The 14146-nt window shown below is 41.8% G+C and overlaps 1 pseudogene; it reads right to left on the reverse strand.

Annotated features, from left to right (window-relative positions):
• Nucleotides 1-1984: 1984 nt before the first annotated feature.
• Nucleotides 1985-8747, reverse strand: LOC148046727 (vomeronasal type-2 receptor 26-like; annotated as a pseudogene).
• Between the last annotated feature and the right edge of the window lie 5399 nt (nt 8748-14146).

A 14146-nucleotide genomic window follows, 5' to 3' on the forward strand; every position in this document is an offset into this window, starting at 1 on the left:
CCCAGTGTCCCTCCTTAAATACAATCTTGAGAGGAGCCTAATTACAACCAGCTGGGTCCAATTGTCATTTGTAACTGCATAGCTGTTTTCTCCGTCGATCTGCCCAGTGTTGCTGGGCATCCAGGACCACCTCCCTTGTCTCCTCATCACTACTCCAAGGCCTGACGTCAGGAGCACACTCCCTTCGGCTCTCACTGCTGCTCCATGCCTCAGGCACCTCCTGGTGGCCAACCAGCCTCTCTGAGCCCTGATGAGAGTTGGAACCCTGTCCAGGGTCCTCCCCCTCTTCCAGAGCCGACTCATACGGCCCCTCGCTGTCGGAGTCTGTTTGCAACTCCAATGGCTCCTGCTGGGCCAAAACAGGTAAGGATCCCCCCTCCCCCAATGTGGTATCATCCTTCATGATGGTGATGGTTATGTCAGGCCAGCAGCCGGTTCCTTTTAGGATCTTTGGCCTGCCATGCTCTCTTTTATTTTACTATGCTTTTTCATTAGTGGGGAATTGGGAGGGGGAATAGTAAGGAGTAGAATGTGTTGTTGTCAAAATAAAAAAAAACCTTCCTAGAAAGCCAAGGCCATCCTTTGTCTCTGCACCTCTGCACCTGACCAGAAAAGGTTGGGTGGAACTGCCAGTGTGGCATTGGGAGATTGGACCATGTGATAGACTTGTGGGTGTAGGGGCAAGATCAGGAAATTTCAACTGGGTGGGGAAACCCAGGAAGATTTCAGATTCGGGGTTTCCCCAGATGTGCCAACATATCTCTCTTAATAAATTGGAACTTTGAGGAATACTTTGCCTTGGATTCTGATTTAATTTTGGATGATATTTGGAATGCTGATAGATTATTTAGGAGGGGGAAGAAGAGTAGGAGGAGGAATAATTATCTTAAGGGGTTTGCCCAACACTTACTCCAGCCACATTTTATGGGATCCAATCATCAAAAGCCCCATTTATCTGTATACGGTCTATCATTTTATCTTTTCATTTAATGGGTATTATTTTTATTTTTACATATCAATTCCTAAGGTGGTTTACGAAAGTAATCTTCCAGAGTTGGAGAAATTTCCTCTTTCTGAATGCCACGTCTAAATTTACAATCAAAGAACGTTAGGAGAACTGCTATGAAAAGCATGTTAAAAAATAGCACTATTTAATAGAAAGTAATAAAAGCATATGTGAACAAATGTCTGTTCTGACCAAGGCTTCCCAAGAGCATGAAGCAAACTCCTTGTCCCGACAAAAAAAACCCTTTTATTAAATTACTGTGAATTCTGCTCATTGACATCCAGCAAAGTCTTTCATGGAAGGATTTATAGTCACAGATTTTATCTGACTTGGAGAGCTGACAGGCCGATATCTGCAAAACTTGGTAAGGAATCTCGGGGAGTCACAAACCAATTAAGCGAACTAATTGTCTCCTGCAAACTCCACTCCCCTTTCGTTCCTCTTTTATTTCCTCTGGGAGGGGCCATTCATCATCCATCTGTGGCCTTACTCCCAAGTCGACCCCTGTTCTTTAGCTATTCCCTTTGTCTGGCAGCTCTGTGCACACACACACTGGGAACAGGCTCCAGCTGTTCATCTGCCTCATTGATGTCTGACTCCAAAGGCAACTAATAACTGTCAGACAACCCTGGCCCTATCTCTGCCTCTGATGCAGAGCACTCATCAGAGCCTTCTCCAGACTCCAGGACTGGCCCATGTTCCTCCCCAATCTCCTCACTGTCCACATCTGTTGCCAGCTCTGCTGGCTGCTGGTGGGCCACAACAATATCAGAAATATTTCAACAGCATCCAGGCTGTGTGAAAATCACAAATTCAACTTTCATTTACATGCCTTTTCAGCATCTTCGTTGTTATTTTGTGGTGAGGGTTGGGATAAACAAGTAAATTGAAAAAAAAAAATAATTTGAAACTGAATGTGATTATTTGATCATACATAAAGTCCATTGTATCTGTCCCAAAGTAGCTATCCATTGCGTATCATTTTTGCATCTTCTTTCTTCTTATGAGGTGCTCCTTGTTGTTCAATTCAGGCCTCAGCACAATTATGAAACATTTGGGGAAAAATATGCATCCCAAAAGCCCAGCACTTGAGGCCAAGATGGAGAAGATCTCCACAGCTACCATATATTTTCCCTTGGTGCTCAGATAGGTTGGGACAAAGAACAACCAAACACTGGTGAATACCAGCATGCTGAAAGTGATGAATTTGGCTTCGTTGAAACTATCTGGCAACTTCCTAGCCAGAAAAGCAACACTGAAACTGATGATGGACAGAAGCCCCATGTAGCCCAAGACAAGATAAAACAGCAACGGAACCTTCCTTACACTCTGCTACTATCTCAGTGGTCAGTGTTTCCATGTCCAAATTGGGGAATGGGGGAGAGATTGTTAGCCATATAGTGCACATGCCAACTGGGATGGAAGAGCTGGAAAGGACAATAAAACATGTAAGCCTCTTTCCCATCCACTTTCTCATACTGGATCCTGGCTTGGTGGCCATGAAAGCTACTACCACAGTGATGGTTTTAGCTAACACACAGGAAACAGCCAGTGAGAAGATGATACCAAAGGCTGGTTGCTGAAGGAAGCAGGTCATCACCCCGGGCTTACCAATAAACAGGAAAGGTGAGAGGAAGCAGAGCAAAAGAGAGAGAAGGAGAGCGTAGGTGAGGTCCCGGTTGTTGGCTTTGACAATGGGACTATCTTTGTGCAGGTGGAATATTTTAAATACAAAAATGGTGACTGAGAAGAAGATGGCACTCGTGACTAGGGAGATGCCCAAAGGTTCTTCGTAAGACAAATAAACTATCATTTTGGGAAAACATTCATCTTGTTCCTGGTTTGGATACTGATCAGATGGACATTTGAAGCAATCTTCTGTATCTGGATACAGAAAAAAAGAGATAAAGGCTGTGTTACCACTCAATTCTCATGTCAATCTTTAAAAAAAGAGGCCTGTCACTCATGATTCCACAAGAGAAGCAAATTTTAGCAATAGCAATAGCAGTTATATTTATATGTTTAATGTTAATGTTTGTTTAATGTTTATTGGTCTTGTATGCCACTCACTCCCGAAGGACTCCGGGCGGCTTACAATAAACAAGGGAAGGGGATAAATACACAAAACAACACTTTAAAATACACAACAGTCACAGTTTTTGTGGGGCTAGATATTTTGAGAGCCCCCTGGCCTGCTGGAGCAGCCAGGACTTAACGGCTTTGCGGAAGGCCGGGAGGGTAGTAAGGGTCCGGATCTCCACGGGGAGATCGTTCCAAAGGGCTGGAGCTATGACAGAGAAGACATTGGCTGGCAATCCGGAGAAGACATAACCTGTGAGATCTAATCGGTCTATGCGAGGTGATCGGCAGGAGGCGGTCTATCAGGTATAAATACCATTTCATAGGGCTTTCAGCCCTCTCTAAGCGGTTTACAGAGTCAGCATATTGCCCCCAACAATCCGGGTCCTCATTTTACCCACCTCGGAAGGATGGAAGGCTGAGTCAACCCTGAGCCGGTGAGATTTGAACCGCCGAACTGCCAAACTAGCAGTCAGCTAAAGTAGCCTGCAGTACTGCACTCTAACCACTGCGCCACCTCGGCTTGTGAAGAAATACACATTATTGTTCAATTGTCTTTCTAACCACTCTCCTAGAAAGTTCAGTATATTTATTATTTGGATTATTCACGCTAGTTTAAAAATATAATGTGTTTAAAGCACAAAACCTACACAGATGTTCTTCTGCAGTGCTAACTCAAAATTCTGTAGATTAATTTGACACTCTTTTTAAATTTTAAGAGATCTTACGCGCTTCCTAAAGCATCAGCAGTCTAACAGAACATTTGGATATTTTTGAAACTCAGCCTGTCATTAGGTCAAGTCTGCTTCATGTACATTATTTCATTGTTTCCTTTGAACACACACATTATCAAGAAATAATGGATGGGAGAAAAATAGGAGTCACCGTGTATAGCTTCACATTTGAAAGGAAGAAATGTCCTTTCATTTAGACCCTTCGGCAAGTCTCTAAATCATTAGTGTCTTCTCCTGGGTGATATGATTGTTGATAGATAAAGGTTTCCCCCCTCTGGTCATGTCTGACTCTAGGGGATGGTGCTCATTTCTTAGTTGAAGGAACAAACCTTCTCAGAAAACATTTCTGTGGTCACGTGCCCAGTGTGGCTATGTGCTGAAGACCCTGGAATGCTGTTACTTTCCTACCAAAGTGGTACCTATTTATCTGCTCATATTTGCATACTTTTGAACTGCTAGGTCAGTGATGGGTAACCTTTTTGACTTTCCGTGCCAAAAGTGCAATGTGATGCAATGTGTGTGTGACACTCGTCCACATGCCACCCTGCCCTAACGGGACATTTGGAGCCTAGCAGATCTTCCTGAAGTCTCCTGGGACCAAAAATTTGGCACAGGGGTAGCTGTACTCCATACAGCCTGTTTTGAGGCTAGCAGGCTTCCCTAAAGCCCCCTGGGACCAAAAACAGTGTTTGTGGGGTGTGCCCTCCCACATTTCATCTGCCCCCCCACATATGTGCATGACCCCCCCACCTCCTTGAACATTCGTGTGTGTCTCCCAAAAATCAGCTGGCTGGTGGAAGGCGTGTGTGCTTACGCAGTGGAGCTGAGCTAGGGTGACAGCTCGTATGCCCGCAGAGAGGGCTCTGCATGCCATAGGTTTGCCATCACAGTGCTATGTGATTAGGAGCTGGGGCAGGTGTACAGGAGATCATCTCATTACATGTTGCTCAGGTTTCTAACCCAAGCTGTCCAGATGACAAGCTCAGTGTTTTTAACCATTGAGTCATCCTGCCCCCATTGATAGATGTTGCCAAGGAAAGATGTGTTTGAATTAAAAAAAAGCTGCTCATGGGTCCTGTCCGATCCCTAAAAGTGATACATGGCCTAGGACCTGGATACCTGCGAGACCATCTTCTTCTGCATACCTCCCAACGGCCAAAAAGATCACACAGGGTGGGCCTTCTCCAGGTGCCGTCGACCAGACAATGTTGTCTGGCGGCTCCTCGGGGGAGGGCCTTCTCTGTATCTGCTCCGACCCTATGGAACGATCTACCCCCAGAGATCCAGACCCTTCCCACTCTCTCGGCCTTCTGAAAGGCCACTAAAACCTGGCTATTCCGGGAGGCCTGGGGCTGTTGACGTCTTGAATGAGGTCCAGCCCCACCTAGATTGAGTGCATGAAGTGTTTTTTTTTTAAATCTGCTTTTCTTCTCTACTTTTTAATTTTTATCCTTTTAGAGATGTATTTCTGTAAGCCGCCCGGAGTCCTTCGGGATTGGGCGGCATATAAATTCATTAAATTTGAATTTGAATTTGAATTCATTCTGCAGACTCTAGAGAGCTTCTGATAGAAACATTGTCCCAATCCACATTTTCATAATTGTATATAATGAAAGTCTCTTCAGATCCAAAGCCTGGTGACTCTTTTCTATCTGCTTTGGCACAAGGGGGCAACAGTGTCCAACAACCTAACATTCTTCACTTAACACACAAAAAATGTGGTTTCAGCTGTTAGACAGATGGTTTCCTCTTGTTCTTCCAAATTGTCATTCAAGAGGTCCCTGGAGACCATCCTTCCACAAGAGAGTTTCTATAATGCACCCCTCTCTGTGTGTGTGTCTCTCACACACACACTCACTCTGTCCCTCTCTGTCTCTCTGTCTCTGTCTCTTTTTATGTCTGTCTGTCTCTCTCTGAGCTCTGAGATAAAATCCTCTTTCTTCCTTTTTCAGTTGCAGGCCAAGCTGGATAGGTTTGAAACAGTTTTTTTCCTTTTGGTTCGCTGCCTTCCCTCTTTTTTCATTCATTACTATGGTTGATGGATGAGAAAAACATGCAGAGATTTGCAGGGAACAAATCAAACAGGTATATTTGTCCATTTTTATATCGTGCTGAGGATGGGAATGGATGGGAAGAACCAGGAATGGAAGGTAATTGCAAGGGAATCAGAAGGGAATTGGAAAGTATGAAAAAAATGTAGTACATGCAATGGAAACAACTGCAAACACCAAACTGGGTATCAACCATCATATTGTGCAAGACAAGCTGTGGAGTTGGGTTTTGGTGGGTTTTTTTTTTTTTGGAATGTTTAATTCTTTCCCCGATGACTGATTCCAGATCATCATGATTTGCTTCCAAGTGTGCATATATTACACCAATTTTCCAGACTATGTATGCAGTGGCTTCTGATTATTGTCCCAGGTCAATTTAAGGTCATGTTTTCAACCCAAGTAATCTGTGACCTTAAAGAATTCATCCATTCATTGGATTTAGCTCAACCCCTTTGAAGATGTATATTTCATCATTAAATTGATATATTAAATATTCACAAAATGATTGTTTATGAAGACTAGTACCAATGAATATTGTATGTCTTGAGGTGGGCTTTTTAGCTCATTCTATTCTATTGAGCTCATTCCATTCATTCTGGAAACTCTAGGGAACTTCAGATCAGAAACGTTCTCCCAATCCACATTTTCACACCTATATAATGAAGGTCTCTTCAAATCCCAAGCCTGATGGCTCCCTTCTATCTCCTTTTGCATAAGGGGGCAGCAGTGTCCAACAACCTAACATTCTTCACTTAACACAAAAAAAAGTGTGGTTTCAGCTTTTGGCCAGATGGTTTCTTCTTCTTCTTCCGAATTGTCATTCAAAAGGTCCCTGGAGACCATCCTTCTGCAAGAGAGTTTCTATAATGCCTCTCTACATTTCTATGTCTCTCTCTGTTCCTCTGCCCCTCTGTCTTTTTGTCTGTGTCTCTCTGTGTGTCTGTGTGTCTGTCTCTTTCCCTCTGTCTCTCTCTGTGCATGTCTCTAACTATCTATCTTTCTATCTTTCTATCTTTCTATCTATCTTTCTATCTTTCTATCTTTCTATCTTTCTATCTTTCTATCTTTCTATCTTTCTATCTTTCTATCTTTCTATCTTTCTATCTTTCTATCTTTCTATCTTTCTATCTTTCTATCTTTCTATCTTTCTATCTTTCTATCTTTCTATCTTTCTATCTATCTTTCTATCTTTCTAACTTTCTATCTATCTATCTATCTATCTATCTATCTATCTATCTATCTATCTATCTATCTATCTATCTATCTATCTATCATTTATGTGAATCAATATATTATATTGTTTTATGCTTATGTATTTCTTGAGTTGGAGCTGTTGAACTCATTTCTTTCAATCAGTAAATTCTGGAGAACTCCTGGACATCGTAATTATTCTCCCAATCCCTATTTTCTTGCCTATATAGTGAAAGCATATTCAGACCCTGAGCCTGATTGGCCCCTTCTATCTGCTTGGCACAAAAGGGCAGCAGTGTATAAAACAAATTTAATTCTACTTTCAACACAAATGAAAGTATGGTTTCCTCTGTTAGCCTGATCATTTCCTCTGCTGCTATTGAACCATCATTCAATAGTTCTCTGGAGTCCATCTTTCCCCAAAATATTTCTCATAATTCTTTTTATAGGTCGGAAATAAAATTGTTTCCCTTTCTTTTTCATTTGCAGACCAAGCTTGATATGTTTGAAACAGTTTCTCTCTCTTTGCTGATTGTCTGCACTCTTTGTTTATTCATAACTACAGATGTTTATCTACTTTGTTTATTCATAACTACAGAAAAATGAAAAAAAAAATATACCGCAAGGGACAACACTTGCAGTATATTGGTGAATCTTCAAGAAGAGACTGTCAATTGTAAGAAAGGGAAGGGAAGGAAAGGAAAGAAGATAGAAAAAGGGAAGGGAAGGAATAAGAGGACATTTAATAAGAGGAAGGAAAGTTAAATGTTGTTTAAGTGATGGAAACAAAAACATACAGAAAATACTTATCAACCCTCATAATCTGTTGGACAGGCTGTGAAACTGAGGATTGGCTTATTTGGTTTGAATGGCTGTACATTTTTTCTCATTGGCTAACAACTGAACTGGGAGTGTTTTTCTGAATGTTTTCCCATCAGTAAGAATCCTCCTTTTGAAGAAGCAGGAATGGCACTTTGGCTGAACCTCATGTCCTCAAGGTATTATTTCCCCCTCCATAGAGAGGATTTATTCCTCAGGTTCTTTTGTTCACCTGCAGGAAGTCTTATTAAACAAGCTTTTTTTGCCTGTATATTGATGACCTTCATTGGAGACAGTGTGGTAAAAGGAGGATGTCTCTGCCATATTGCTTCTTTGCATAGGAAATGATCCGTATGTGAGCTTTTTTTCTAGGTGCCCAATCTGAAGTCCAGTTGGTGGAGTCTGGAAGGGAAGTGAGAAGACCTGGAGAGTCCCCCCTTCCCTTCTGTCAAGCCTCTGGATTAACCTTCAGCAGCTATGAGAGGGGTTGGGTGAGAGGCTCCTGGGAAAGGTCTGGAATGGGTGGCACATATATGGTCTTCAAATCTTTACTATTCTGACAAAGTGAAGGGCCAGTTCACCATCTCCAGGGACCAGGCCAAAAGCCATCTGTATCTGCAAATGAACAGCCTCAAAGCAGATGACACAGCAGTCTATTACTGTGCAAGAAAAACAGTGAGAGGAAGTATAAGTGAAGCCAAGCAAAAACAGCCTAGTTAAAACAGCAGTTCAGAAATTTGCCTTTGGAACAATATACAAGTTTTTAAATTTGGAGTCTCTCTTCATGTCATCATTCAGCACATTCAGTCTGTAGGAATGAGCCTCTTCTTCTATTTTCATGTAATGAGCTCCATGCTTCAATTTCATGGTCCATTCAGGTTTATAATTACTTAATCTACTCATTCCTGGCTCTTTCTCTCTCATTCACCCATATTTCTTAGCCTTTAAGTTAGTAATCTACCATAAATTTATTTAAATTAAATCAGGAAAAATAGTTGGGGTTGTAGATGTGAATGCCACAGTCAAAGGAAAATTCTGGGATAGGAGAACTGATTGATTCACTTAAGCTTCCTATCTTATAAACTGGTTTTAAATTCCCCATGAAAATCCTATGCAAATGAAGCCACTGAGTTGTTTCTCCTTTAAATAATCACCAACGCCATAAAAGGGCATCACAGAGCCAAAGCTGTCATTGCTCTCAAGGAAATGAGCTTCCCTGACTCCCCAATGGCTCTTGCCATTTTTCTTCTTTGCTTAGTAGCCACTCCTGGGTGTGAGTATCTTCCAGGTAGACCTGAACAATGAGATAAACCAAAAACAAAGTTGTGTTCTAATTCCTGCTTTGTCATTTGTTTAGATGTCCACTCTTCTGTCCAACTTGTGGAATCTGGGCCAGGAAGAGTGAGCCCTGGAGGATCCTTTAAATTAACGTGCAAAGTGACAGGGTACCCCGTCATAAGTCTATTCTGGGACTGGATCCGCCAGGCTCCAGGAAAAGGATTGGAATGGGTGGGCCAGATAGACTGGTATCGCGGTAACTGGAGGACAGCCTATGCTTCATCCCTCCAAAGCCGAACAACCCTGACAGCCGATTCCTCCCGCAATGAATACTATTTGACTATGAGGTCCCTGACAGCTGCAGACTCAGCCACATATTACTGTGCACGAAGGACACAGTGAGAGAAAGCAAAGGAGGAAGTGTGAAAAACCTCTGGGCCTTTCTCTGATGAAACTTTTTGCATTCACATGAATGGATTGGGAGAACTTAATTCCTTCTTTCAGGCTGCTCTTCTTTGGAGAGAAATAGAAGCTACTCTTCCAGATCAACAAGAAGTCATACTAGACTTCCGTGTAGCTGCTCGTATTCAGAAGACACACAGCTTTCTATTGGCTTCTTCTTTCTTTTTCTCTTTCTTTTGTTTCCGTTCTCCCAATATTTTCGAGGTCTGGCTGCAACATCATTGCCATGGAAAAAAGAGTAAGAGATGCAGGACTCTGTAAATTGGGTTGATTGTAATCCCAAGGCATCTTGTGACCATTTCTCTTCCCTTTCCTATTTGGTATGTCCATGTGCATTTTGGTTTTCAATTGAGGACCACATGGAAATGTGATGGCAGGAATGGAAGAATGTGGTGTGTCAATGGTCAGAATTCTATTTCATAAATAGCAGTTTGACACATTACCTCTGAGACTATGAGTATCTTCTGGTACTTAATAAACAAGAGTGTGTGTGTATTTGTGTCTGTGTATGTCTGGGTATCTCTGTGTTACACACCCAAATGTCTGGCCATTCCCCCTCCTCTCTCTCTCCATATATGTTTGTATATATGTGTGTAAATATATGTATGCTTCATCATTAAATTGATATATTAAATGTTCACAAAATGAATGTTTATGAAGACTAGTACCAATGAATATTGTATGTCTTGAGGTGGGCTTTATAGCTCATTCTATTCTATTGAGCTCATTCCATTCATTCTGCAAACTCTAGAGAACTTCTGATCAGAAACATTCTCCCAATCCACATTTTCACAACTATGTAATGAAGGTTTCTTCAGATCCTGAGCCTGATGGCTCCCTTCTATCTCCTTTTGCACAAGGGGGCAGCAGTGTCCAAGTACCTAACATTCTTCACTTAACACAAATAAAAACATGGTTTCAGCTGTTAGGCAGTTGGTTTCCTCTTTTTCTTCCAAATTATCATTCAAGAGGTCCCTGGAGACCATCCTTCTGCAAGAGAGTTTCTATAATGCCTCTCTCCATTTCTGTCTATCTCTCTGTTCCTCTGTCCCTCTGTCTTACTGTCTGTGTCTGTCTGTCTGTCTATCTGTCTCTCCCTTTCTCCCTGTGTCTCTCTGTGCATTTCTCTCTCTGTCTCTTTCTCTCTGTCTCTGTCTCTCCCTCTCTGTCTTTCTCTGGGTGTCTCTCTCTCCCTCAGGTCTGAGTTAAATCCTCTGCCTTTCTTTTTCACTTGCAGGCCAAGCTTGATAGGTTTGAAACAGTTTTCCTCTTTTGGTTCACTGCCTGCCCTCATTTGTCATTCATAACTGTGGTTGATGGATGACAAAAACATGCAGGGATTTGCATGGAACAAATCAAACGGGTATATTGGTCCATCCTTATATCGTGCTAAGGATGGGAATGGATGGGGAGAATCAGGAATGGAAGGGAATTGCAAGGGAATCCGAAGGGAACTGGAAGGTATGAAAAAATGTAGTACATGCAATGGAAAATACAGCAAACACCAAACTTGTTATCAACCACCATATCGTGCGAGACAAGCTGTGGAGTTGGGTTTTGGTGGTTTTTTGGGGGAATGTTTAATTCTTCCCCCGATGACTGATTCCAGATCATCATGATTTGCTTCCAAATGGGCACATATTACACCAATTTTCCAGACTATGTATGCCGTGGCTTCTGATTATTGTCCCAGGGCAATTTAAGGTCATGTTTTCAACCCAAATAATTGGTGACCTTAAAGAATTCATCCAATCATTGGATTTAGCTCAACCCCTTTGATGATGTCAAGAAAAAGCAACTAGTTCTCTCCTTATTTGGGTGGGGCCTGAGGCTTGCAGGCATTGGAGGACCAATTCACCATCTCCAGGGATGAGGCCAAAAGCCATCTGTATCTGCAAATGAACAGCCTCAAACAGATGACACAGCAGTCTATTACTGTGCAAGAAAAACAGTGAGAGGAAGTATAAGTGAAGCCAAGCAAAAACAGCCTAGTTAAAACAGCAGTTCGGAAATTTGCCTTTGGAACAATATACAAGTTTTTAAATTTGGAGTCTCTCTTCATGTCATCATTCAGCACATTCAATCTGTAGGAATAAGCCTCTTCTTCTATTTTCATGTAAGGAGTTCCATGCTTCAATTTCATGATCCATAAAGGTTGATATTTACTTTATGTACTCATTCCTGACCCATTCTCTCTCATTTCACCCATATTTCTTAGCCTTTAAGTTATTAATCTAGCATAAATTTATTTATATCTAATCAGGACAAATAGTTGGGGTTGTAGATGTGAATACCACAGTCAAAGGAAAATTCTGGGACAGGAGGACTGATAGATTCACTTAAGCTTCCTATCTTATAAACTGGTTTTAAGTTCCCCATGAAAATCCTATGCAAATGAAGCCACTGAGTTGTTTCTCCTTTAAATAATCACCAACGCCACAAAAGGGCATCACAGAGCCAAAGCTGTCATTGCTCTAAAGGAAATGAGCTTCCCTGACTCCCCAATGGATCTTTCCATTCTTCTTCTTTGCTTAGTAGCCACTCCTGGGTGTGAGTATCTCCTACGTAGACCTGAACAATGAGATGAACCAAAAGCAAGGTTGTGTTCTAATTCCTGCTTTGTCATTTGTTTAGATGTCCACTCTTCTGTCCAACTTGTGGAATCTGGGCCAGGAATAGTGAGCCCTGGAGGATCCTTCAAATTAACGTGCAAAGTGACAGGGGACTCCGTCACAAATAGATACTGGGAGTGGATCTGCCAGGCTCCAGGAAAAGGATTGGAATGGGTGGGCCAGATAGACTGGGATGGCAGTAACTGGAGGACATACTATGCCTCATCCCTCCAAAGCCGAACAAGCTTGACAGCCGATTCCTCCCGCAATGAATATTATTTGACCATGAGGTCCCTGACAGCTGCAGACTCAGCCACATATTACTGTGCACGAAGGACACAGTGAGAGAAAGCAAAGGAGGAAGTGTGAAAAACCTCTGGGCCTTTCTCTGATGAAACTTTATGCTTTCACATGAATGGATTAAGATAATTAATTCCTTCTTTTAGGCTGCTCTTCTTTGGAGAGAAAAAGAAGCTATTCTTCCAGATCAACAAGAAGTCATACTAGACTTCCGTGTAGCTGCTCGTATTCAGAAGACACACAGCTTTCTATTGGCTTCTTCATTCTTTTTCTCTTTCTTTTTTTCCGTTCCCCTAATATTTTCGAGGTCCGGCCGCAACATCATTGCCATGGAAAAAGGAGTAAGAGATGCAGTGCTCTGTAAGTTGCGTTGATTATAAGCCCAAGGAATCTTGTGACCTTTGTTCTTCCCTTTCCTCCTTGGTATGTCCATGTGTGTTTTGGTTTTCAATTGAGGACCACATGGAAATGTGATGGCAGGAATCAAAGAATGTGATAGGTCAATATTTTAATTCTATTTCATAAATAGCAGTTTGACACATTACCTCTGAGACTATGAGTATCTTCTGGTACTTAATAAACAAGAGTGTGTGTATTTGTGTCTGTGTATGTCTGGGTATCTCTGTGTTACACACACAGATGTCTGGCTGTTGCCCCCCCTTTTCTCTCTCTCTCCCTCCCTCCCTCCCTCTCTCTCTCTTTCTCTCTCTCCGTATATGTTTGTATATATGTGTGTAAATATATGTGTACTTCATCATTAAATGGATATATTAAATGTTCACAAAATGAATATTTATGAAGACTTATACCAATGAATACTGTATATCTTGAGGTGGGCTTTTTAGCTCATTCCATTCTATTGAGCTCATTCCATTCATTCTGCAAACTCTAGAGAACTTCAGATCAGAAAGGTTCTCCCAATCCATATTTTCATACCTAAATAATGAAGGTCTCTTCAGATCCCAAGCCTGATGGCTCCCTTCTAACTCCTTTTGCACAAGGGGGCAACAGTGTCCAACAACCTAACATTCTTCACTTAACACAAATAAAATTGTGGTTTCAGCTGTTAGCCAGATGGTTTCCTCTTGTTCATCCAAATTATCATTTAAGAGGTCCCTGGAGACCATCCTTCTGTAAGAGAGTTACTATAATTCCTCTCTATATTTCTATCTCTCTCTCTGTTCCTCTGTCCCTCTGTCTTTCTGTCTGCGTCTGTCTGTCTGTCTGTCTTTCTGTCTTTTTCTCTCTGTGCCAATTTCTGTGTGTCTCTCCCTATCTCTGTCTCTCTTTGTCTCTCTCTGTCTCTGTCTTTCTCTCTCTCTTTCTCTCTGTTTTGCTCTCTGTCTTTCATTGTTCCAAATATCATGTAGAATTAAATCAGAGTCCCAGGCAAAATGATCCTTAAAGTTCCAATTTAATAAAGCAGACATCTTAGCACATCTGTGTTAATCCCAATTCTGGAAATTACATCAGAATCCCACCCAGTTAAAAGTTCATGATCTTGTCCCCACACCCACAATCCATCACATGGTCCGATTTTCTTCTTCCATGCTGGCGTCTCCACCCAGCTGCTTCCGGTCAGGTGTAAAAGTGCGGAAACAAAAGATGACCTTG

Source organism: Thamnophis sirtalis, unplaced genomic scaffold (assembly GCF_051295495.1).
Source record: "Thamnophis sirtalis isolate CommonGarterSnake01/CBP01778 unplaced genomic scaffold, rThaSir2_p1.2 scaffold_4, whole genome shotgun sequence".
In the NCBI taxonomy this organism is placed as follows: Eukaryota; Metazoa; Chordata; class Lepidosauria; order Squamata; family Natricidae; genus Thamnophis; species Thamnophis sirtalis.